Source organism: Lampris incognitus, chromosome 1 (genome assembly GCF_029633865.1).
Source record: "Lampris incognitus isolate fLamInc1 chromosome 1, fLamInc1.hap2, whole genome shotgun sequence".
In the NCBI taxonomy this organism is placed as follows: domain Eukaryota; kingdom Metazoa; phylum Chordata; class Actinopteri; order Lampriformes; family Lampridae; genus Lampris; species Lampris incognitus.
The window spans coordinates 43,604,647-43,629,538 of record NC_079211.1 but is presented as its reverse complement, the minus strand read 5'-3'; the positions used below and the strand labels follow the sequence as shown (position 1 = coordinate 43,629,538).

Sequence of the window (24,892 nt, the reverse complement as noted above, 5' to 3'; positions counted from 1 at the left end):
GCCCCAATCACCACTCTCTTCTCCTTGTGTGCACTCACCACCACTTCATCCAACTCACTCCAGAATTCTTCTTTCTCTTCTATCTCACACCCAACTTGCGGGGCATATGCGCTGATAACATTCATCAATATGTTCAATTCACCTTCGATTTCCAGCTTCCTACTCATCACTCTGTCTGACACTCTCTTCACCTCCAGCACACTCTTGACATACTCTTCATTCAGAGTTACCCCTACCTCATTCCTCCTCCCATTCACATCATTGCAAAACAGTTTGAACCCACCTCCGATGCTCCTGGTCGTACTCCCCTTCCACCTGGTCTCTTGCACATACAGTATACATACCTTTCTTCTTTCCATCATGTCAGCCAGCTCTCTCCCTTTACCAGTCATAGTGCTAACATTCAAAGTTCCGATTCTCACCTACACACTCCTACCCTTCCTCCTCTGTCACTGCCTCTGGACATGCCTTCCCCCTCTCCTTTTCCTTCACCCAACAGTAGCATAGTTTCCACCGACACCCTGCTGGCCAACAGTACCGTTGGCGGTCGTTGGTAAACCAGGCTTCGATCGATCCGGTATGGAAATATCATTTATGATCCGCATATTTGATTTGGCAAAGATTTTACACCGATGCCCTTCTTGATGAAACCCTCCCCATTTATGCGGGCTTGGGGCCGGCACTAAGAATGCACTGGCTTGTGCATCCTCAGAGGCTGGGTTTTTGTTTCGAAGTGTGGCAATGAATCAAATTTTCTGCTTTCGGTTGGAAAGAGAACCTGCGCACTTATGGCAGTCCATGGCACATGAATAACTATGCCTGCCCTACTTGATAATCACAGCCACCCTCCTCACTTGAAGTATCAATCCAGATGTCATTTGCAAGCTCTTTGATGGAGGCGTGATGTTATAGCGTTGAATACTGATTTAAACAATAAGGTCTGTGTGGTAGTGTGGCCGAGTGGTCTAAGGCGCTGGATTTAGGCTCCAGTCTCTATGGAGGCGTGGGTTCAAATCCCACCACTGCCAGGATGCTTGTTGTCCTTGATTTCATCCCTCTAAAATGAAGAAACATGAACTTTTCACAAGAGCTACAAGACTCTGCAAAAATGCAGAATGATGATCAACAAATGTGCATTTTTACAAAAACGCAATTAACTGTCACTATCAGGAGAACTATGCTTACCTTGTACTACCTAAGGAAAATAAGGCATGGATGAGACCCCTCCATCCTCTCCGGTCTTGTGCCCTCCGATTCAGTTGTCGCAATGACAGCCTCTTTGTGTTCGTCTACTGTTCTCTGCCTCTTCTCCATCTGTAGGTGTTCATCTCTTCCTCCTGCCTTGTGGGTTCCATGTCAGAGCCTCCTTTGTGATTGATTTATTGTGTACTATGAGTGTATGACCATTACAGCCGAAATTTCTCCTCCTGATTTGGAATCCGATTGTATCCCTCGTTAGCATCTGGTAGAGCAAGAAACTCTTGATCCAGAATTTTCTCTCACCCTGCCCCTTAAAGGTGGAATCACCTCCTGATCTCCATCAGAACATCTGACTCACTCATTTACTTCTAGAAAAGCCTAAAAACGTTTCTTGCTTTGGTAGCTATGACACAACTACTGTGTGTTGCTCTACTATGCAGTTCCTACACTCGTTTTCTGCTGCAAGTCTCGAACTTCTGTAAATTACTTTGAACAGTAATGTCTACCTAATGACTAAATGCAAATGGAAACATAAAATCTGCACAACAGTATTACATCAAGTAGGAGTACCTGGCCTTGTTATATGCAGCATTTTTCGCATAAAGTAGACTGCGCAAGTTCTACGCTTAACAGCTCTCTCGTTCTCGCGTTCTCACACGCGCACGCGCACACGCACACACACGTTTCTGTCTCTCCCTTTTCAGTTTTAATTTTGTGAACTGTCTGGTTTAAATGCTTGTGTTGCTGCTCTTTTTGATGTAATTTTATAAAGTTTAAAATGAATTATTGAATTGTTTTGTTAATATATATTTCATGAGTAATGTAGTTGTTTGTCAAAATGTATATGGCATTAGCAAATCAATCAATCAAAATAAACGTTTACAGAGTGATGAATGATAACGTGTTATATAGAGGCTAGTTTGCATTGATATGAATACAGGTGTGCCCCGAGACTGTGGCTTGCCCTTTGCTGTGCCTTGGGCAGAAACACTCTGAAAACCACTGGTCTACCTAATGACTAAATGTAAATATAAAAATAAAATCTGCACAACAGTAACAAATCATGTAGACGTAGCTGTCCTTGTTAAATGCAGCTTTTTTTTGCATACAGTCGGCGCAAGTTATTACTGTACAGTCTCTTTATAAAGTCTGCTAAAAAAGGAGCACCATGACGTCAGCAGAGTGGCGCAGCGGAAGCGTGCTGGGCCCATAACCCAGAGGTCGATGGATCGAAACCATCCTCTGCTAACGAACAGTTTTTCCCACCACAGCGTTGATCGTGTGCAGCTTCTACTTCCAACCACTTGTTAAACAACGCGTTGCCTCGATAAAGCGTTGTATAAATGTAATCCGTTGTTGTTGTTGTTGTTGTTGTTTCTATTGCATCTGTACTCGTTGTATCCAAATCGTCTGCTCTATATACATCATTTATATAGCTTTTTCTATGTTCTCCCATGTAAAAGCTTTTATTTTTTTATTTGGGGGGGGGGGCTTTTCTTTGAATTTAGTTGATATTGATTTGTATTTCCCTAAAATAATGGGTATGAGCTCAACGTAGTGAACATTTTCTAGATTTTTTTTTCTTCCATATTTTGAATTGGGTCCAGGGTGTCTCCCCGCCTGCCGCCCAATGACTGCTGGGATAGGCTCCAGCATCCCCGCAACCCTGAGAGCAGGGTAAGCGGTTCAGATAATGGATGGATGGACGGGGGGGGAAATGATATTCGATATAATTTATATCATGACTATTTTGTACACTTAGCCTGGCACGGCTCAATTTTTTTAAAGGCCGCTTGGGAACTTTGGAATGAACTGGTTAAGCTCTCCCCTGGAGCCCTGCTTCATCAAGACCATTATCAAAATTAGGAATGGGAAGATATAGGATTTTATCACGGATCACGATCAAAAATATTCACAAAAGCTGATCGTGGGGACTTTCCATTATCAGAATAATTGTAAATGGGGATGATCGTGAATATGCGTACATGATTGTCTTCAAATAGCGTTCGGCAAGGCAGATCCATATCTTCGGGGATTGGCTCTAATCGGGAACCCGCATTGGTAGCGAGACGTAAACGAGACATGAGCGCGCGTCATCCAGTCCACACTGACTCCATGTGCTGTAATCACCTCCCCAAATGTATGTTGGCGACTCTTCTGGGGAGAACAACAAAAGCATCATAGAACATGGGTAACGTTTGCTGTATGCTTTCTATATATCTGTTGAATTTAGATTCAACCTATTGTTAATCTAAATGTTTTTTTGTATTCCTAATGACCACTACCACCTTTTCACGTCGCGGAAGTTTTTTTGTACTGATATAAAGAAAATTAAATTAAAGTCTGCCTGTAGTGGGGGGGAAAAGCAAGCTCACAAGCAGACTGGGAGCCTTGATCAGTCAATGTAGACATGGTTAATAAGTTCGAAACACATATATAGCGGGATCTTTGCGTGACCAAATTAGGCTTCACTAAATCCGACACAAATAGAATGGAAGCGTAAGAAAACGCGAGAGGTCTCGGCGAAACGTGCGCGTGTGTCTCACGGAGTCAGTGTGGATTGATAACCTGCCCCCCAGCTATGGGTTAAATAGTGCCACTGCCTAGGGCAGTGTTTCTCAACCGGGGGTCCGCGGACCCCTAGTGGTCCGCGGTGTAATTGCAAGGGGTCCGTGAAAATAAAATATCTTTAAAAAAAGATCCTATGACATTTATAGAAATAGGATTATTTTACTCAAATGTGATTGAGACCTTTATCTTCCTAAACTATAAAGGGTAACAGGACTTTTTTCTCTAATTACATCTGTTTCACAAGTGTAATGTATTGTATTTTAATAAGAGATCTCGCTCCCGTTTGCATTGTTAAAAGTTACTGCGTAAAAATTCTGTTGTTACATATATCTGAAAGTTACTGAATACATATTCTGTTTTGTTACATATATCTGAAAGTTACTGCATAAGAATTCTTTTTTGTTAACTATATCTAAGTTACAACTGAAAGCTTATTTTTGCCCCAAAGAGTGAATAAATGCTATAATGCAATTTAAAATGCAGTTTCTACTGTTTCTATCAAATTGCATCCCCCCTCCCCCAAGATCAGGTGGAGGGGTCCTCAGGGTAGATCAAAAATACGCAGGGGGTCCAGGACCCCAAAAAGGTTGAGAACCACTTCCCTAGGGGATACCTCGGGAGAGGAATAGGCTACGGGAGTAAACCCCCTACAGAGAACCAACGTCTACAGCGCTGTTGGTTTTGTTTTTTTGTTTTGTTTTTTGTTTTCCTTACCCTTTTCTATCTGTTTAAGTCAGTCGGAGAGTGCTGCTGGCGTTGTATGGGGCTGCTGCTTCTCCCTCTCGCAGCCCCCCACCCTTCCCATCCACCCCTGTATGTCTGTGGTTTGTTTATCTGTTGTCTTGTTTCACCCCGTTTATTGTAAAGCGACTTTGAGTGTTACAAAAGCGCTACATAAGTTTGATTGACTATTATTGTTTATTTATTTATTTATTATTATTATTATTATTTTATTTAATAAAACTGTAGTGTAATTGGCACCGGGCCCTTCTTGCGGATCTCCACAGCTATGCCGCCTGCTCTTGTGGATTCTCCCCCCGGGATATGGAAATGTGTAAATGTGACTGAATGAAATGTTTTTGGGCCATTTTAAGACTGTTGCGGATATTTTGATGGTTATCGGGATAATATTGTGATCACGATTAATTTGGCCCGAATAATCGTGTCATGAAATTTTCATATCGTCCCACCCCTAACAAATTTCAAATAATAAAAGTCGTGTTTTTTACTGCAGTGGTTGGCCCTAAGCAGGACTGTGCAACCCCAGTGGCCTAATGGACGAAGCACTGGCCTTCTAAACCAGGGGTTGTGTGTTCAAGTCCCATCTTGGGTGATCAGCAGTACAGTGTTGTACCATGCTGTATGTGGGGTACTTGGGATTTAGTAGCCCCCCATCTATTTTTTATTTTATATACTTACCTTCATTGACCACTCACTACTAGTAAAGAGGAGAATTGTCTGCTGTGTTGTTGTGATAGCCGGTTCTCGCCACAGGAGGGCACTGCAGGTTAATTGCTTCTAGCCTGTGTGACGTAGTGCTGGCTCCCGCGGTGCACTCTGGGGCATTCGGGTAGAGTCGTCAGATGAGTGTTGCCGTTCGTATAGTTAGCCATGCTCTGAAAACGTGTCCTCTGTAATGTCTATTTGACAGATGGAGTAAAACAACAAAAACACCAGCCCTTGTAAGTGTCATTCTTATCAAGTGTGCTACAAATATTGGTGCCGAAACCCGGGATCAGCGCCATTGCCACCATTGTCAGGAGAAGAAGTGGGGAGCGGAGTGAGAACACGTGACCAACAATGGAACTGGAGCTTGAGCAACTGCAAGACAGGCTGAGTGAGACCCTCCTGCAGTTAGGGCTGGACCAGTTAAAAGAGGTGTGTGTTATTGCTAAAGTCCCCACTGAAAACCAGACAAAGAGGCATGCGCTGATCAGACTTATTAGTGAAACTGTGGATGAAGCAATTGAGAAGGAGGATGAAGAGGTAGCACGTCAGTTTCTGTCCAGACTAGTGGACCTCTCTAGTGAAATGAAGCAGAGAGGGGCGGAGTCACATACTGGTGCAGGTGCAGACAGTACTAACAAGGATGCTGCTGAATTGGCAAGCTTACATGAACAATATCAGGCCTTACAGTCCAGCTTTACTGCATCCACAAAAGCGCTTGAGGAAGAGATATCACGCCTCAGTGAAAAACTAAGTCTTAAAGAACCCAGTAGACCTAGTCAACCTTCAAACCCAATCCCGTCAGTAATCCAACCCCCTGAAGTGACCATACGCAGAGACTTTAAGATAAATGGCCAAATAGGAGAACGGGGGCAGATAGACAAGTTGTCTTATATAAATCTTACGCATCAGATTGATATGGGGGTGAGAAAAGGCCACAGCGAGTTGGAGATAATAGAGGCTGTAATCCGAGCCATCAGCCCTGGGCTGACTCTCCGTGACTTGTTAGAGATCAAAACCGAACTCACCCTCCCTCAGCTGAGGACCATTCTGAAAGGCCATTTCAAAGAGGATAGCTCTGTGGACCTATATCACCGACTAATCAACATCACACAGGACAGTCAGGAGTCACCACAGAACTTCCTGTTCCGAGCCATAGCATGTAAAGAGAGACTCTTAGCAGCAGCGAGAGAGCCTGGCTCTGATGAACAATACAGCCCTGAACTGATACAGAAGAAGTTCCTAAGAGCTGTGGGAACTGGGCTAGTGAATGACCAGGTAAAATATCAGCTCAAGAGCTATCTCGATGATCAAGCAACTACTGATGATGTTCTCATTGTTAAGATGATAGAGGCCGCAAGTTTCGAGTCAGAGAGACAGCGGAAATTCAAGAAGAGCTCCCACAGTAAGGAAACCAGAGTGCGGGAAGTGCGAGCTGAGGCACATCAGTATCTAGGAGCGGAAGCTGCAGTGGTCGGGGGTCAGGAGTCGTCGCCATCAACATCCGCGAGTGTGAAAGCCCTTAAGACACAGGCAGGGAACCAAAAGGAGTCTGCGTTCTACGAGATAATCCAACAGCTGAAAGGAGAAATGGAACAGATGAGAAAAGCCATGAACCACTCCTCTGGCCAAAGACCTTCTCGTCAGCAGCAGCCTGTGAGGAAGCGCGGATGCAAAGCCTGTCAAGACAGTGAAAGGGGCGACCAGTGCAACCACTGTTTCAAATGCGGACAGAGTGGCCGTCTTTCAAGAGGGTGTAGAGCTCAGAGGCCTGAAAAATCGGAGCAGGTAGACACATCTAGCTGTACTGTCACCAGCAAGCTCATCGACGACAGTATTCAGCTACTAGAAGCCAGAGTGTCTGCCCGACAGCGAGACGAGGCAGGGCGGGAACAGCAAGCACCCACAGTGAGTCATATCTCCTCAAAACGCCAGTCACAGCTGCTGAACCTAATTGGAAAGAAATACATGATAAACTGTTACATTGATGGTGTAGCCACACAGGCATTGTGGGATACCGGGTCGCAGGTCTGCCTAATCAGTGAAGAATGGAGGAGAAAACATCTCCCACACACCAAGGTGAGAAGCACAGAAGAGATCCTTGGCCCTGGCACCCTTACTGGTAAAGCAGCAAACCAGACAACCATTCCTTTCTCTGGATGGGTGGAAGTGACTGTCCAGTTAGCACCGAATAGCACCACTCAGACCCCACCAATGGAACTCACTGTGCCAATACTAGTAACCACACACCAGGGCACCGCAGAAGAACCGATCATCGGTTACAATGTAATTGAACACCTGTTAGAGTCTGGAGCTGGACAGCCATCAAGTGTAATCACAAAGGCACTAAGCATTGCGTTCGCGGTTGACTACAAGAAGGCTGAAGTCCTCGTGAAGCTGATAAAGAGCCGAGATGATATGGAAGGTGAGGGGATGGTTAAAGTGGGCCGAGAAAGCATGACTATTCCGGCGGGCCAGACAAAGACTGTTAAGTGTGGTGTTAGAGCAGGGCCCCTCCAAGCAGACCAGAACGTCCTCTTTGAGCCTAATGTGAACCCAAAGTGGCCAGAGGGCCTGAAGGTGGATGAAAACATTGTATGTTTACAGAAGGGAACCTGGTCACGCATCGCTGTCCCAGTGACTAACGTCACAGCTCATGACATCACACTGCCGCCACGTACTCCCCTGGGGCAGACCCAAAGAACTAGAGCCATCTACCCTGCCGCCGTGAAGCCGTTGGGTGTGGATGGGACTAGTACAGTGAACCCAGTCATCCCAGGGACCTCCACAACAGGTACAGAACGAAGACCTGTGATTAGAGACACAACAAAGCTGAAAGGGCCAGGTGATGTCAAGACGGAACACCAGGAGGAAGATCTATGGGACCCGCCTGTCCCTCTGAACCACCTGACACCTGAACAACAACTGCAGGTGAGAGAGCTACTGCGGGAGGAGAGTAGTGTGTTCGCACGCGATGACCATGATGTGGGGACTATTCCATCACTCCAGCTCAAGATCCGCCTGAGTGACACCACACCGGTGAAGCGGACATACACATCAGTCCCAAAGCCTCTTCATAAAGAAGTGAAGGAATACCTCGAGGATTTACTGAACAGAGGCTGGATAACTAAGTCAAAATCACCCTACTCAAGCCCAACCGTGTGTGTGCGGAAAAAGGATGGGAGCCTCCGCCTCTGCTGTGACTACCGTGAGTTGAACAAGAGGTCCATCCCAGACTGCCATCCAATACCACGCATCCAGGATATGCTCGACAGCCTGAAGGGGAGTGCCTGGTTTTCTGTCTTGGATCAGGGGAAGGCATATCACCAGGGGTTTCTTGAGGAGTCCAGCCGCCCACTGACTGCATTCATCACCCCGTGGGGATTATATGAATGGGTGAGAATTCCCTTCGGACTGTCCTCAGCACCAGCAGAGTTCCAGAGGTCCATGGAGGAATGTTTGATTGGGCTGAGGGACGACATTTGTCAGCCGTATTTAGATGACAACCTGGTCCACTCAACCACATTCGACGAACACCTCCAGCACCTGAGAAGAGTACTGCACCGCTACAGAAGCCATGGAATCAAGCTGACGGCAAGAAAATGTGAACTCTTCAAAAACCAAGTAAGGTTCCTGGGAAGGCTTGTGACCAAGGATGGATACACAATGGACCCCGCTGGTGTGGCCCCGGTCCAGGCACTGAAGGAGAGAGAACCTACGACCATCGGAGAGCTCAGGAAGATGCTGGGATTCATCTCGTATTACCGGCCCTACATACCTAACTTCTCCCGAATCGCAAGGCCTCTCTATGACCTCCTCACCCCAGAGAAGACAGCAGCGGGGAAGCTCAAACAAAAGAGAAAGGACAAGGGGAGGAAGGGCTCCCGAGACCATCTGCCCTCCTCCCACCCAGTTAAGTGGGCAGCTGAACACCAACAGGTCCTCTGTCAGTTTATTGAATTCCTCATCCAGCCACCAGTGTTGGGCTACCCAGACTTTGAACAGCCCTTTATCCTTCACTGCGACGCGTCACGAGAGGGCCTCGGGGCAGTATTGTATCAAAGACAGTCACAGGGTGGGCTGGCAGTCATCGCGTACGGGTCTAGGACACTGACAACTCCTGAGAAGAACTACCATCTCCACTCAGGGAAGTTGGAGTTCCTCGCGATGAAATGGGCCATATGTGAGAGATTTAGAGATTACCTCTACCACGCTCCATCATTCACTGTCTACACAGACAATAATCCCCTCACCTATGTGCTCACGACAGCCAAACTGAATGCGACCACCCACAGGTGGGTAGCAGAGTTAGCCGATTTCCAGTTCTCTATCAAGTACCGGCCTGGACGAGCCAATGGGGACGCAGATGGCCTCTCACGCATGCCGATGGAGCAGTACATGCAGACCTGTTCACAAGAAGTACACCCCGAGGTCATGAACAGTGTGACCCAGGCGCTGTCAGTACAGCTGGAGAGAGCTGAGCCTTGGATGTGTCCGGTAACCATAGCCACAGCACTAGCCGAGTTTGAGAAGGAACATACATCACCTGTGGCAGAGATACCCAGTCAGACGGTGAGAGACGCCCAGAGGGAGGATGCTGTCATTGGTGAGGTGCTGAAGTACATAACCTCCAATCAGTGGCCTCGGGGAAAAACACAGTGTGCGAGCAGGGGTGTTGCGACACTCATGAGAGAGAAGCATCGGCTGTGCCTTGATGATGATGGCATCCTGCGCCGGAAAACAGCTACCCGAACTCAGCTAGTCCTGCCGAAAAAGTTCCATGAGCTGGTGTATAAAGAACTGCACAGAGACCTGGGCCATCTAGGCGTGGAGAGGGTGTTGCACCTGTTGAGGGACCGTTTCTATTGGCCTCACATGCAGAAAGATGTGGAACATTACATCACACAGGTGTGTAGCTGCCTGAAGACCAAGCGCCCCAACAAACCAACCAGAGCCCCTCTCACCAACATCGTGACCACACACCCATTTGAGATGGTCTCCATTGACTTCTTACACTTAGAGAAGTGTAAGGGAGGGTACGAGTATATACTGGTGGTTATGGACCACTTTACCCGTTTTGTTCAAGCCTATGCATGCAGAAACAAAGCTGCCAAGACCGCCGCAGAGAAGGTATTCGGGGACTTTGTGCTGAGATTTGGTTTCCCGGCGACGCTGCACCATGACCAAGGGAAGGAGTTTGACAATAAGCTCTTCGCCAAGCTGCAGGAGTACAGTGGAGTCAGGGGTTCTCACACAACACCGTATCACCCGCAAGGAAATGGTCAGGTCGAGCGTTTCAACAGAACGGTTCTGGCGATGCTGAGAAACCTGCCAGCGGTTGCGAAAACGGATTGGAAAGCGTCACTCCCAAAGGTGATACATGCATACAACTGCACCCGAAATGAAGCGACCGGATTTGCACCTTACTATCTGTTGTTCGGCAGAAATCCAAGACTTCCCATTGACCTGATGTTTGGCCTTAGAGCAAAGGACCAGGCACTATCCCATCAAGAATATGCAGAGAAGTGGAAGGCCCGCATGAATGACGCCTATCGCCTAGCATCAGAGACAGCACGGAAGGAGGGGGCCAGAAACAAAACACTATACGACAAAAAGGCCCACGGGACAGAGCTGTATCCCGGATGCAGGGTTCTCATCCGCAACCTGAACGAGAAAGGAGGACCGGGGAAATTAAGACCATTCTGGGAGGACCAGGTGCATGTAGTAACACAGAGGAAGCACGCCGACAGCCCTGTGTATGAGCTGAAGCCGGAGAATGGAAAAGGACGAACCAGAATCATGCATAGGAACCTTCTTCTGCCATGCGACTTCCTGCCGGTGGAACCAAGAGAAGAGGACTTACCTGTGAAACCTAGACGGGAGAGAAAGAAGACAGACAGACAAATGCAGTGGAACCAGGAACAGGACAGTGACTCAGATGATGAGGATAACTGGAGATGCATCGTGGGACGACCAACAGTCAGAGCCAGTGAGCGGATCCAGAGTCAGCTGAGCCCAGACGCCTTGGAGTTCTATCCGGAGGAAAGAGACGGTCAAGATGAAGAGGATTTTGCGGAGCAGCCTGCAACAATAGAGGACAATGGGACAGTGTCAGAGAATGGCGAGACATCTGGAGCTGAAGAAGAGGATGAGCCCGATGACGACAAGAGCCCGGAAGATGCCTTGCAGCCTCCACCAGAAGATGCCTTGCAGCCTCCTCCAGGGGAAGCTGTGCAGCCTGCCAGAGAAAAAGCATATCCTTTGAGAAATAGAAAACCTACACCAGTGTTTACTTATCACAGACTAGGGCAGCCTAGTGTGTCTGGTAGATAAGCAAATCAGACAAGTTAGTATAAATAAATAAATGAAAAAAAAATTTTTTTTTTTAAAAACCAACAAAAAAAAACTTTTGACATGTTACAATTGTTATAGCTATGTGATTTTAGTTGTCCTGTGATCACCAGACATAGAGTTACTGTAGCATTGGTGTTTTAGAACACCCCTGTTACCACCAGGGATATTACTATTACAAAGTTATTTGCTTTTAGTCAGATACTATAGCTCCCCGGCCTCAAGACGGACGAAGCAGTGGATTCAAGTGCACATTATTTACTGCAAACATATACCATTAATAGGAGATGTGTGTTATATGTTATGACTGATTACAGTACAGTATCCAGATTGACTCCTGCTTAGTAATAACCTATCTTTTCAATGAAAAGTTATGCAATGTGGACTGGTAGATTTGTTATGTCGGGACGCCATTATCTTTTTGAGGGGAGAGTGTGGGGTACTTGGGATTTAGTAGCCCCCCATCTATTTTTTATTTTATATACTTACCTTCATTGACCACTCACTACTAGTAAAGAGGAGAATTGTCTGCTGTGTTGTTGTGATAGCCGGTTCTCGCCACAGGAGGGCACTGCAGGTTAATTGCTTCTAGCCTGTGTGACGTAGTGCTGGCTCCCGCGGTGCACTCTGGGGCATTCGGGTAGAGTCGTCAGATGAGTGTTGCCGTTCGTATAGTTAGCCATGCTCTGAAAACGTGTCCTCTGTAATGTCTATTTGACAGATGGAGTAAAACAACAAAAACACCAGCCCTTGTAAGTGTCATTCTTATCAAGTGTGCTACATGTACCCGTAGCCTCACTTGAAATGTTTTTCCAACCTCTTGGAATCTTTGAAGACTACATGGGAAATTTGGATTTAAGTAAGTTAGCCACTGGAGCCCGGCTTCATCAAGCTCATGATCAAAATTCCAAATGCTACATGGCATGTTTATTGCGGTCACTAGCCCTGAGTTTTCAGATCCGGAACTGTGCAGCTGCAGTGGCCTAATGGATAACGCAATGACCCTCTAAGCCAGAGACTTTGGGTACAAATCCCATTTGGGGTAATTGGCAGCAGAAGCTGAAGATTAGATCGTCCTCTGCGTGGAGTTCGCATGTTCTCCCCGTGTCTGCGGTGGGTTTCTTCCAGGTCCTCCAGTTTCCCCCACCATCAAAAAGACATGCATGTTAGGGTTAATTCCTGTCTGTCCCCCCTGACCGAGGCATGGCAAGACGAACTGTTGGTCCCCAGGTGCTGCCCACTGCCCCTAGCTACACAGCTAGGATGGGTTAAATTCAGAGCAGAATTTCTCCACAGGTATTAATAAAGTATATCAAAATAAAAATAAGAAAGCACGCTGGGAAATAATCCGGATGTCAATAAACCTCTGATAAAAGCCAGCTTTACCCAAACCAAGCATACCAAGAGTTAATCCGTCAGTTGCTTTGTTGTAATGTTGTTGTAGCCACACGAACTTGTCAAAAACATTATCCCCCCACATTCGTCTCACATCAGTTCACCTACCGCCCCAAAAGGTCTACTGAGGGTGCCATTGCCACTGCCCTGCACGTTGCTCTGACCTACCTTGAACTTAACACATACATCCGGATGCTGTTTATAGATTACAGCTCTGCCTTCAACACTATCATCCCCGCCAAACTAACCACCAAACTCCTCTCCCTTGGCCTCAACCCCTCCCTCTGTAACTGGATCCTGGACTTCCTGACCAACAGACCTCAGTCTGTTAGGTTAGGTGACCACTCCTCCTCCACCCTGACCCTCAGCACAGGTGCCCCTCAAGGCTGTGTTCTGAGCCCCCTCCTTTTCTCCCTCTTGACCCACGACTGCCTGCCAACTCACCCTTCAAATATTATAATTAAGTTTGCAGATGACACCACAGTCATTGGCCGTATCACCAACAATGACAAGATGGCCTACAGAGACGAGATTGAGCACCTCACATCATGGTGTACTACCAACAATCTTTTCCTTAATGTGCAGAAGACAAAGGAGCTGATTGTGGACTTCAGGAGGTCTAGAAGCTGCAGCCACTCCCCCATTCACATCAATGGGGTGGAAGTGGAGCGTGTTTCCAGCTGTAAATTCCTTGGAGTCCACATCAGCGAGGACCTTTCGTGGACATTAAACACCCAGGCCCTTGTGAAAAAGGCCCAACAACGGCTGCATTTCCTGAGGAGGCTGAGGAGCACCCGTCTATCCCCCAAAATTCTCACCAACTTCTACCACTGCACCATAGAGAGCATCCTGACCATCTGCATCTCAGTGTGGTACGGCAACTGCACCTCAGCAGACCAGAAAGCTCTGCAGCGGATTGTTAAGGGGGCCCAGCATATCACCGGTACCCAGCTCCCAGCCATAAAAGACATTTATCACAAACGCTGCCTTCGAAGCGGTCTGAGCATCAGCAGAGATCCCACCCACCCCAACCATGGACTGTTCTCCCCCCTGCACTCTGGCAGGCGCTACAGGAGCCTCAGAGCCCACACTACCAGGCTCAAAAACAGCTTCTTTCCACAAGCTGTTGCCCACCTGAACCTGGCTACCCACTGAATGTCTGTAGATATTTTTAAATATTTTCTACTCCAGCTCTCTTTTAACTTATTTTTAGCTTTTGGTCTTCATGTGTGTATATCTTATATTGTGTTTGCTGTGTTTGTCTGTGTCTGTCTTGCACTGTTCGGTGAAGCCACAGCCCTCATCTCATTTTTAATATGTGCCTGCACATTGTTTTTAATGACAATAAATCGAATTGAATTGAATTGTCTGTCGTGAATGACTCTAAAATAGAGTTCAACATTTTGGGGAGTATTTTGTGGAGTACTCTTTGCTTCCAAGTGTGCAAATAAGTCAAATTGTCTGCTTTCAGTCGGAAAGAGAACTTGCACGCTTATGGCAGTCCACAGCACATGGATAACTATGCCTTGCCCAGCTTGATAATCACAGCCACGCTATTCACTTGAAGTGTCAATCAAGATGTAATTTGCATGCTATTTGATGCGATGTGCTGCTATAGCCTTTGTTGCTGATTTAACACCTTATGCTCCCTGTGGTAGTGTGGCGGAGTGGTCTAAGGCGCTGGATTTAGGCTCCAGTCTCTATGGAGAGGTGGGTTCAAATCCCACCACTGACATGATACTTGTTAGCTTTGATGTCATCCATCTAAAAGGAAAACTCAATTAACTTTTCACAACGGTGTTTGCAAAAATGCAGAATGACGTTGAATGCTTGGTCTGCAGCCTCCCAAATGGGCGTTTTTACAAAAGCACAATTAGCTGTCACTATCAGGAGAACTGCACTTGCCTAGAACTGCCTAAGGAACATAAGGCATGGATTAGACCCCTCCATCCTCTCCAGTCTTGTGCCTTCCAATCCACTTGTTGCAATAACAGCCTCCTTGTGTTCATCTCCTGTCCTGTGCCTCTTCTCAAGGTATTTGTAGGTGTTCTTCTCTTCCTCCTGCCTTGTGGGTTCCATGTTAGAGCCTCCTTTGAGACTGATTTATTGTGTCCTATTAGTGTATGTCTATTCCAGCCCCAATTTCTCCTCCTGATTTGGAATCAGTCGCGACCTTAAAGGCCTCTGATATGCATCCTTCTTGGATAATTTTGCATCGTATCCCTTGGTAGGCACTCTTGATGATGCTGATGCACTTTGGAGAGATGGTACAGTCAGTTCCCACAGCATCTATCTCAAAGCAACTCTGTAAATTGCTTTTTCAAAATCTATTACATTGACATAAACAGGCGAGTTCCATTCTACTGTATCGCTCGGGCGATAATCCTGAGGGTGGCTATTTGGTGTTCACGGGATCTACTAATCCTGAAGCCAGCCTGGTTTTCCTTCATTTTCTCATCAACCGACATCTGCAGCCTCTTCAGTTGAGCAGTTGAGCACCTTCCCTGGTGTTGAAAGAAGCATCATTCCTCAGTAGTATTTGTACTCCCTGAGATCCTCTTTTTCTAGAATCTTCACGATGTTGATGTCGTTCCAGTCCAATTGGAAATGTTCTTCTTCCCAGGTGATTCAAATCAGGTGGTGAAGCATGTTGGTGGAGGTTTTGATGTTGACCTTGAGAGCTTCGGCTGGTATTTTCTTCAGCCCCTTTGCCTCGCCTCTGTAGCACACTTGATAAGAATGACACTTACAAGGGCTGGTGTTTTTGTTGTTTTACTCCATCTGTCAAATAGACATTACAGAGGACACGTTTTCAGAGCATGGCTAACTATACGAACGGCAACACTCATCTGACGACTCTACCCGAATGCCCCAGAGTGCACCGCGGGAGCCAGCACTACGTCACACAGGCTAGAAGCAATTAACCTGCAGTGCCCTCCTGTGGCGAGAACCGGCTATCACAACAGCACAGCAGACAATTCTCCTCTTTACTAGTAGTGAGTGGTCAATGAAGGTAAGTATATAAAATAAAAATAGATGGGGGGCTACTAAATCCCAAGTACCCCACACTCTCCCCTCAAAAAGATAATGGCGTCCCGACATAACAAATCTACCAGTCCACATTGCATAACTTTTCATTGAAAAGATAGGTTATTACTAAGCAGGAGTCAATCTGGATACTGTACTGTAATCAGTCATAACATATAACACACATCTCCTATTAATGGTATATGTTTGCAGTAAATAATGTGCACTTGAATCCACTGCTTCGTCCGTCTTGAGGCCGGGGAGCTATAGTATCTGACTAAAAGCAAATAACTTTGTAATAGTAATATCCCTGGTGGTAACAGGTGTGTTCTAAAACACCAATGCTACAGTAACTCTATGTCTGGTGATCACAGGACAACTAAAATCACATAGCTATAACAGTTGTAACATGTCAAAAGTTTTTTTTTTTGATTTTTTTTGTTTTTTTGTTTTTTTTTTGTTTTTTTTTCATTTATTTATTTATACTGACTTGTCTGATTTGCTTATCTACCAGACACACTAGGCTGCCCTAGTCTGTGATAAGTAAACACTGGTGTAGGTTTTCTATTTCTCAAAGGATATGCTTTTTCTCTGGCAGGCTGCACAGCTTCCCCTGGAGGAGGCTGCAAGGCATCTTCTGGTGGAGGCTGCAAGGCATCTTCCGGGCTCTTGTCGTCATCGGGCTCATCCTCTTCTTCAGCTCCAGATGTCTCGCCATTCTCTGACACTGTCCCATTGTCCTCTATTGTTGCAGGCTGCTCCGCAAAATCCTCTTCATCTTGACCGTCTCTTTCCTCCGGATAGAACTCCAAGGCGTCTGGGCTCAGCTGACTCTGGATCCGCTCACTGGCTCTGACTGTTGGTCGTCCCACGATGCATCTCCAATTATCCTCATCATCTGAGTCACTGTCCTGTTCCTGGTTCCACTGCATTTGTCTGTCTGTCTTCTTTCTCTCCCGTCTAGGTTTCACAGGTAAGTCCTCTTCTCTTGGTTCCACCGGCAGGAAGTCGCATGGCAGAAGAAGGTTCCTATGCATGATTCTGGTTCGTCCTTTTCCATTCTCCGGCTTCAGCTCATACACAGGGCTGTCGGCGTGCTTCCTCTGTGTTACTACATGCACCTGGTCCTCCCAGAATGGTCTTAATTTCCCCGGTCCTCCTTTCTCGTTCAGGTTGCGGATGAGAACCCTGCATCCGGGATACAGCTCTGTCCCGTGGGCCTTTTTGTCGTAGAGTGTTTTGTTTCTGGCCCCCTCCTTCCGTGCTGTCTCTGATGCTAGGCGACAGGCGTCATTCATGCGGGCCTTCCACTTCTCTGCATATTCTTGATGGGATAGTGCCTGGTCCTTTGCTCTAAGGCCAAACATCAGGTCAATGGGAAGTCTTGGATTTCTGCCGAACAACAGATAGTAAGGTGCAAATCCGGTCGCTTCATTTCGGGTGCAGTTGTATGCATGTATCACCTTTGGGAGTGACGCTTTCCAATCCGTTTTCGCAACCGCTGGCAGGTTTCTCAGCATCGCCAGAACCGTTCTGTTGAAACGCTCGACCTGACCATTTCCTTGCGGGTGATACGGTGTTGTGTGAGAACCCCTGACTCCACTGTACTCCTGCAGCTTGGCGAAGAGCTTATTGTCAAACTCCTTCCCTTGGTCATGGTGCAGCGTCGCCGGGAAACCAAATCTCAGCACAAAGTCCCCGAATACCTTCTCTGCGGCGGTCTTGGCAGCTTTGTTTCTGCATGCATAGGCTTGAACAAAACGGGTAAAGTGGTCCATAACCACCAGTATATACTCGTACCCTCCCTTACACTTCTCTAAGTGTAAGAAGTCAATGGAGACCATCTCAAATGGGTGTGTGGTCACGATGTTGGTGAGAGGGGCTCTGGTTGGTTTGTTGGGGCGCTTGGTCTTCAGGCAGCTACACACCTGTGTGATGTAATGTTCCACATCTTTCTGCATGTGAGGCCAATAGAAACGGTCCCTCAACAGGTGCAACACCCTCTCCACGCCTAGATGGCCCAGGTCTCTGTGCAGTTCTTTATACACCAGCTCATGGAACTTTTTCGGCAGGACTAGCTGAGTTCGGGTAGCTGTTTTCCGGCGCAGGATGCCATCATCAGCAAGGCACAGCCGATGCTTCTCTCTCATGAGTGTCACAACACCCCTGCTCGCACACTGTGTTTTTCCCCGAGGCCACTGATTGGAGGTTATGTACTTCAGCACCTCACCAATGACAGCATCCTCCCTCTGGGCGTCTCTCACCGTCTGACTGGGTATCTCTGCCACAGGCGATGTATGTTCCTTCTCAAACTCGGCTAGTGCTGTGGCTATGGTTACCGGACACATCCAAGGCTCAGCTCTCTCCCGCTGTACTGACAGCGCCTGGGTCACACTGTTCGTGACCTCGGGGTGTACTTCTTGTGAACAGGTCTGCATGTACTGCTCCATCGGCATGCGTGAGAGGCCATCTGCGTCCCCATTGGCTCGTCCAGGCCGGTACTTGATAGAGAACTGGAAATCGGCTAACTCTGCTACCCACCTGTGGGTGGTCGCATTCAGTTTGGCTGTCGTGAGCACATAGGTGAGGGGATTATTGTCTGTGTAGACAGTGAATGATGGAGCGTGGTAGAGGTAATCTCTAAATCTCTCACATATGGCCCATTTCATCGCGAGGAACTCCAACTTCCCTGAGTGGAGATGGTAGTTCTTCTCAGGAGTTTTCAGTGTCCTAGACCCGTACGCGATGACTGCCAGCCCACCCTGTGACTGTCTTTGATACAATACTGCCCCGAGGCCCTCTCGTGACGCGTCGCAGTGAAGGATAAAGGGCTGTTCAAAGTCTGGGTAGCCCAACACTGGTGGCTGGATGGGGAATTCAATCAACTGACAGAGGACCTGTTGGTGTTCAGCTGTCCACTTAACTGGGTGAGAGGAGGGCAGATGGTCTCGGGAGCCCTTCCTCCCCTTGTCCTTTCTCTTTTGTTTGAGCTTCCCCGCTGCTGTCTTCTCTGGGGTGAGGAGGTCATAGAGAGGCCTTGCGATTCGGGAGAAGTTAGGTATGTAGGGCCGGTAATACGAGATGAATCCCAGCATCTTCCTGAGCTCTCCGATGGTCGTAGGTTCTCTCTCCTTCAGTGCCTGGACCGGGGCCACACCAGCGGGGTCCATTGTGTATCCATCCTTGGTCACAAGCCTTCCCAGGAACCTTACTTGGTTTTTGAAGAGTTCACATTTTCTTGCCGTCAGCTTGATTCCATGGCTTCTGTAGCGGTGTAGTACTCTTCTCAGGTGCTGGAGGTGTTCGTCGAATGTGGTTGAGTGGACCAGGTTGTCATCTAAATACGGCTGACAAATGTCGTCCCTCAGCCCAATCAAACATTCCTCCATGGACCTCTGGAACTCTGCTGGTGCTGAGGACAGTCCGAAGGGAATTCTCACCCATTCATATAATCCCCACGGGGTGATGAATGCAGTCAGTGGGCGGCTGGACTCCTCAAGAAACCCCTGGTGATATGCCTTCCCCTGATCCAAGACAGAAAACCAGGCACTCCCCTTCAGGCTGTCAAGCATATCCTGGATGCGTGGTATTGGATGGCGGTCTGGGATGGACCTCTTGTTCAACTCACGGTAGTCACAGCAGAGGCTGAGGCTCCCATCCTTTTTCCGCACACACATGAATGGGCTTGAGTAGGGTGATTTTGACTTAGTTATCCAGCCTCTGTTCAGTAAATCCTCGAGGTATTCCTTCACTTCTTTATGAAGAGGCTTTGGGACTGATGTGTATATCCGCTTCACCGGTGTGGTGTCACTCAGGCGGATCTTGAGCTGGAGTGATGGAATAGTCCCCACATCATGGTCATCGCGTGCGAACACACTACTCTCCTCCCGCAGTAGCTCTCTCACCTGCAGTTGTTGTTCAGGTGTCAGGTGGTTCAGAGGGACAGGCGGGTCCCATAGATCTTCCTCCTGGTGTTCCGTCTTGACATCACCTGGCCCTTTCAGCTTTGTTGTGTCTCTAATCACAGGTCTTCGTTCTGTACCTGTTGTGGAGGTCCCTGGGATGACTGGGTTCACTGTACTAGTCCCATCCACATCCAACGGCTTCACGGCGGCAGGGTAGATGGCTCCAGTTCTTTGGGTCTGCCCCAGGGGAGTCCGTGGCGGCAGTGTGATGTCATGAGCTGTGACGTTAGTCACTGGGACAGCGATGTGTGACCAGGTTCCCTTCTGTAAACATACAATGTTTTCATCCACCTTCAGGCCCTCTGGCCACTTTGGGTTCACATTAGGCTCAAAGAGGACGTTCTGGTCTGCTTGGAGGGGCCCTGCTCTAACACCACACTTAACAGTCTTTGTCTGGCCCGCCGGAATAGTCATGCTTTCTCGGCCCACTTTAACCATCCCCTCACCTTCCATATCATCTCGGCTCTTTATCAGCTTCACGAGGACTTCAGCCTTCTTGTAATTAACCGCGAACGCAATGCTTAGTGCCTTTGTGATTACACTTGATGGCTGTCCAGCTCCAGACTCTTAACAGGTGTTCAATTACATTGTAACCGATGATCGGTTCTTCTGCGGTGCCCTGGTGTGTGGTTACTAGTATTGGCACAGTGAGTTCCATTGGTGGGGTCTGAGTGGTGCTATTCGGTGCTAACTGGACAGTCACTTCCACCCATCCAGAGAAAGGAATGGTTGTCTGGTTTGCTGCTTTACCAGTCAGGGTGCCAGGGCCAAGGATCTCTTCTGTGCTTCTCACCTTGGTGTGTGGGAGATGTTTTCTCCTCCATTCTTCACTGATTAGGCAGACCTGCGACCCGGTATCCCACAATGCCTGTGTGGCTACACCATCAATGTAAGTTTATCATGTATTTCTTTCCAATTAGGTTCAGCAGCTGTGACTGGCGTTTTGAGGAGATATGACTCACTGTGGGTGCTTGCTGTTCCCGCCCTGCCTCGTCTCGCTGTCGGGCAGACACTCTGGCTTCTAGTAGCTGAATACTGTCGTCGATGAGCTTGCTGGTGACAGTACAGCTAGATGTGTCTACCTGCTCCGATTTTTCAGGCCTCTGAGCTCTACACCCTCTTGAAAGATGGCCACTCTGTCCGCATTTGAAACAGTGGTTGCACTGGTCGCCCCTTTCACTGTCTTGACAGGCTTTGCATCCGCGCTTCCTCACAGGCTGCTGCTGACGAGAAGGTCTTTGGCCAGAGGAGTGGTTCATGGCTTTTCTCATCTGTTCCATTTCTCCTTTCAGCTGTTGGATTATCTCGTAGAACGCAGACTCCTTTTGGTTCCCTGCCTGTGTCTTAAGGGCTTTCACACTCGCGGATGTTGATGGCGACGACTCCTGACCCCCGACCACTGCAGCTTCCGCTCCTAGATACTGATGTGCCTCAGCTCGCACTTCCCGCACTCTGGTTTCCTTACTGTGGGAGCTCTTCTTGAATTTCCGCTGTCTCTCTGACTCGAAACTTGCGGCCTCTATCATCTTAACAATGAGAACATCATCAGTAGTTGCTTGATCATCGAGATAGCTCTTGAGCTGATATTTTACCTGGTCACTCACTAGCCCAGTTCCCACAGCTCTTAGGAACTTCTTCTGTATCAGTTCAGGGCTGTATTGTTCATCAGAGCCAGGCTCTCTCGCTACTGCTAAGAGTCTCTCTTTAAGTGCTATGGCTCGGAACAGGAAGTTCTGTGGTGACTCCTGACTGTCCTGTGTGATGTTGATTAGTCGGTGATATAGGTCCACAGAGCTATCCTCTTTTAAATAGCCTTTGAGAATGGTCCTCAGCTGAGGGAGGGTGAGTTCAGTTTTGATCTCTAACAAGTCACGGAGAGTCAGCCCAGGGCTGATGGCTCGGATTACAGCCTCTATTATCTCCAACTCGCTGTGGCCTTTTCTCACCCCCATATCAATCTGATGCGTAAGATTTGTATAAGACAACTTGTCTATCTGCCCCCGTTCTCCTATTTGGCCATTTATCTTAAAGTCTCTGCGTATGGTCACTTCAGGGGGTTGGATTACTGACGGGGTTGGGTTTGAAGGTTGACTAGGTCTACTGGGTTCTTTAAGACTTAGTTTTTCACTGAGGCGTGATATCTCTTCCTCAAGCACTTTTGTGGATGCAGTAAAGCTGGACTGTAAGGCCTGATATTGTTCATGTAAGCTTGCCAATTCAGCAGCATCCTTGTTAGTACTGTCTGCACCTGCACCAGTATGTGACTCCGCCCCTCTCTGCTTCATTTCACTAGAGAGGTCCACTAGTCTGGACAGAAACTGACGTGCTACCTCTTCATCCTCCTTCTCAATTGCTTCATCCACAGTTTCACTAATAAGTCTGATCAGCGCATGCCTCTTTGTCTGGTTTTCAGTGGGGACTTTAGCAATAACACACACCTCTTTTAACTGGTCCAGCCATAACTGCAGGAGGGTCTCACTCAGCCTGTCTTGCAGTTGCTCAAGCTCCAGTTCCATTGTTGGTCACGTGTTCTCACTCCGCTCCCCACTTCTTCTCCTGACAATGGTGGCAATGGCGCTGATCCCGGGTTTCGGCACCAATATTTGTAGCACACTTGATAAGAATGACACTTACAAGGGCTGGTGTTTTTGTTGTTTTACTCCATCTGTCAAATAGACATTACAGAGGACACGTTTTCAGAGCATGGCTAACTATACGAACGGCAACACTCATCTGACGACTCTACCCGAATACCCCAGAGTGCACCGCGGGAGCCAGCACTACGTCACACAGGCTAGAAGCAATTAACCTGCAGTGCCCTCCTGTGGCGAGAACCGGCTATCACAACAACACAGCAGACAATTCTCCTCTTTACTAGTAGTGAGTGGTCAATGAAGGTAAGTATATAAAATAAAAAATAGATGGGGGGCTACTAAATCCCAAGTACCCCACACCTCTTCTCAAAATCTTAATCGCCTTTCTAATTTCTATCTTGGTGGTAGTGTGTGTTTGTGTGTGTGTGTGTGTTTGGGGGGGGGGTTTCAGTTTATCTGCAGCAGGTTTGGGCTGGTGGGATCTCTGCTGTCAGTTTAGGATGCCGTCTGTCAGGCAGTTCTCTTAAGTGTTCCATTTTAAGACTTTTGGCAGGATCCAGGTCATAGATATGCTGAGGATACATTCGGACAAAGCTGGTGTACAAGTTCAAAATCTGGTTATATGCATTTGAATAATACACATGTAGGCATCCCAAACTTCACACTTCCCCTTGTCCTTCCTTCCTTCTTTATTTTCTCCCTTCTGTTTGTTATTCTTACAAAAACGTATTTTATCATTGTAATTAATTATTTACACGTATAACAGTTACTGGGGCAAATTGTCACAAGGTCATTCCTATTTATAGTTATTGAAAATACAAAATTAGTGTATCCACTGTAGCGCCACCTACTGGTGCAGATCAAGCGGAGGTGTACTACATACATGTAAACTTTCAAATCTCTGTCACCTTCCTAGCCTATTAGCGTTTGGCTAACTAGCAAACGCTTTCAACACTTTTAGATAAGCATCAGAAATGACAGTAAAAACTTGCTTTTTAACACATATATGTTCACTAGGAACCTTCCTAACTTTGAGCTACCAATCTGAAGGACATTTGTATGCATTAACAGTGTGTGTGTGGGGGGGGGTATAAACCAGCCTAGGCTATTTTATACCCTGGGGTATATTTCAGGCTATGCCAGACTATAGCCGGGTATAGTTTGGCAGGGGGGTAATCTGGCCTGCTACACTGGGTTGACAGGGTGGAGCTAGGAGTAGGATTGTTGGTGCAGCGCCATGTTGCTCGCATGGTGATTTTGTACAGAAGAATAAATGACACACACGTTCGTGTAGTCAATGAGAGAAAATGTCCATCTCTACTTTCCTGCAATTCCCACAACATGAAATTTTCATATTGTTCCACCCCTAATCAAAATTTCCTATACTGAAAGGCATATTTTTTACTGCAGTTGTTGGCCCTGAGCCTTCAGAGCCAGAAATCTGCAACCCCAGTGGCCTAATGGATAAGGCACTGGCCTTCTAAGCCAGGGGTTGTGGGTTCAAGTCCCACCTGGGGTAAACAACAGTGGAGTGTTGTAACGTGCCATTCCCAGAAGTCCATGGTTCAAACCCATCCTATACTTAAAGCCTCCCTAAATCAGTTCTGTCTCTGTCCCAGAGTTATTCCCTCATGCACGGTCTTATCAGCAACCATTACTTGTTTAGTTATGATGTCATAACAAACCCAGAAAATTCACTGTCATTCTCCTTCTTCTGGGAAGATAACCTTCTACATCATGTGTTAACCATTGGTTGCCCAGCTTTGTTTGTATGCTGCTTCTACTTCCAACCTCTTGCTAAATCAGGAACTTTTGCTTTGTTCATCTGTACTTTCATCTGTAAGTTTCGTTCCAAGTGTCCTAATACGTTAAATTAATGCCACACGAGCAATTGCACCATAACTTGCTGGTTTGGTTGTGATGGTGTTGTAGCCAACTCAGAAAAAAATCACTGTCAGGCTTCTTCAGATAAACTTAGCTCTTACATCAGCCGTCAGCTGCCAAAATTTGTTTATATGTAGCTTCTTCTTCCAATCCTTTGCTAAATCAGGTTATTTGCTATTTAATCTCAACACTTTGGTTCAAGGTGTGCTAATAAGTCAAATCATCTGCTCTATCTTTAGGTTGGAAAGAGAACCTGCATACTACAGGCACATAATTAACTATACCTGCCCTATAACCATAGCCACCCTCCTAACTGTTTTTCAAACCTCTTGGAATATTTGAAGGCTATGTGGGAACTTTGGATTTCACTGGTTAAGCTATCCGCTGAGCCTAGCTTCATCGAGATCATGATCAAAATACTATCCTAATACTAAATGTCATGATGTTTATTGTGGTCAC

General features: G+C 47.1%; 3 non-coding genes across 3 annotated transcripts; all 3 read left to right on the top strand.

The window, feature by feature from the left end:
- The first annotated feature begins 946 nt into the window (after positions 1-946).
- On the top strand, positions 947-1,028 carry trnal-uag (transfer RNA leucine (anticodon UAG)). The gene has a single exon. It is a non-coding gene; the product is annotated as a tRNA-Leu (tRNA).
- A 1,348-nt stretch (positions 1,029-2,376) lies between these two features.
- On the top strand, positions 2,377-2,448 carry trnam-cau (transfer RNA methionine (anticodon CAU)). Its single transcript has one exon. It is a non-coding gene; the product is annotated as a tRNA-Met (tRNA).
- Positions 2,449-23,995: 21,547 nt separating this feature from the next.
- On the top strand, positions 23,996-24,068 carry trnar-ucu (transfer RNA arginine (anticodon UCU)). Its single transcript has one exon. It is a non-coding gene; the product is annotated as a tRNA-Arg (tRNA).
- The last annotated feature ends 824 nt before the right edge of the window (positions 24,069-24,892 follow it).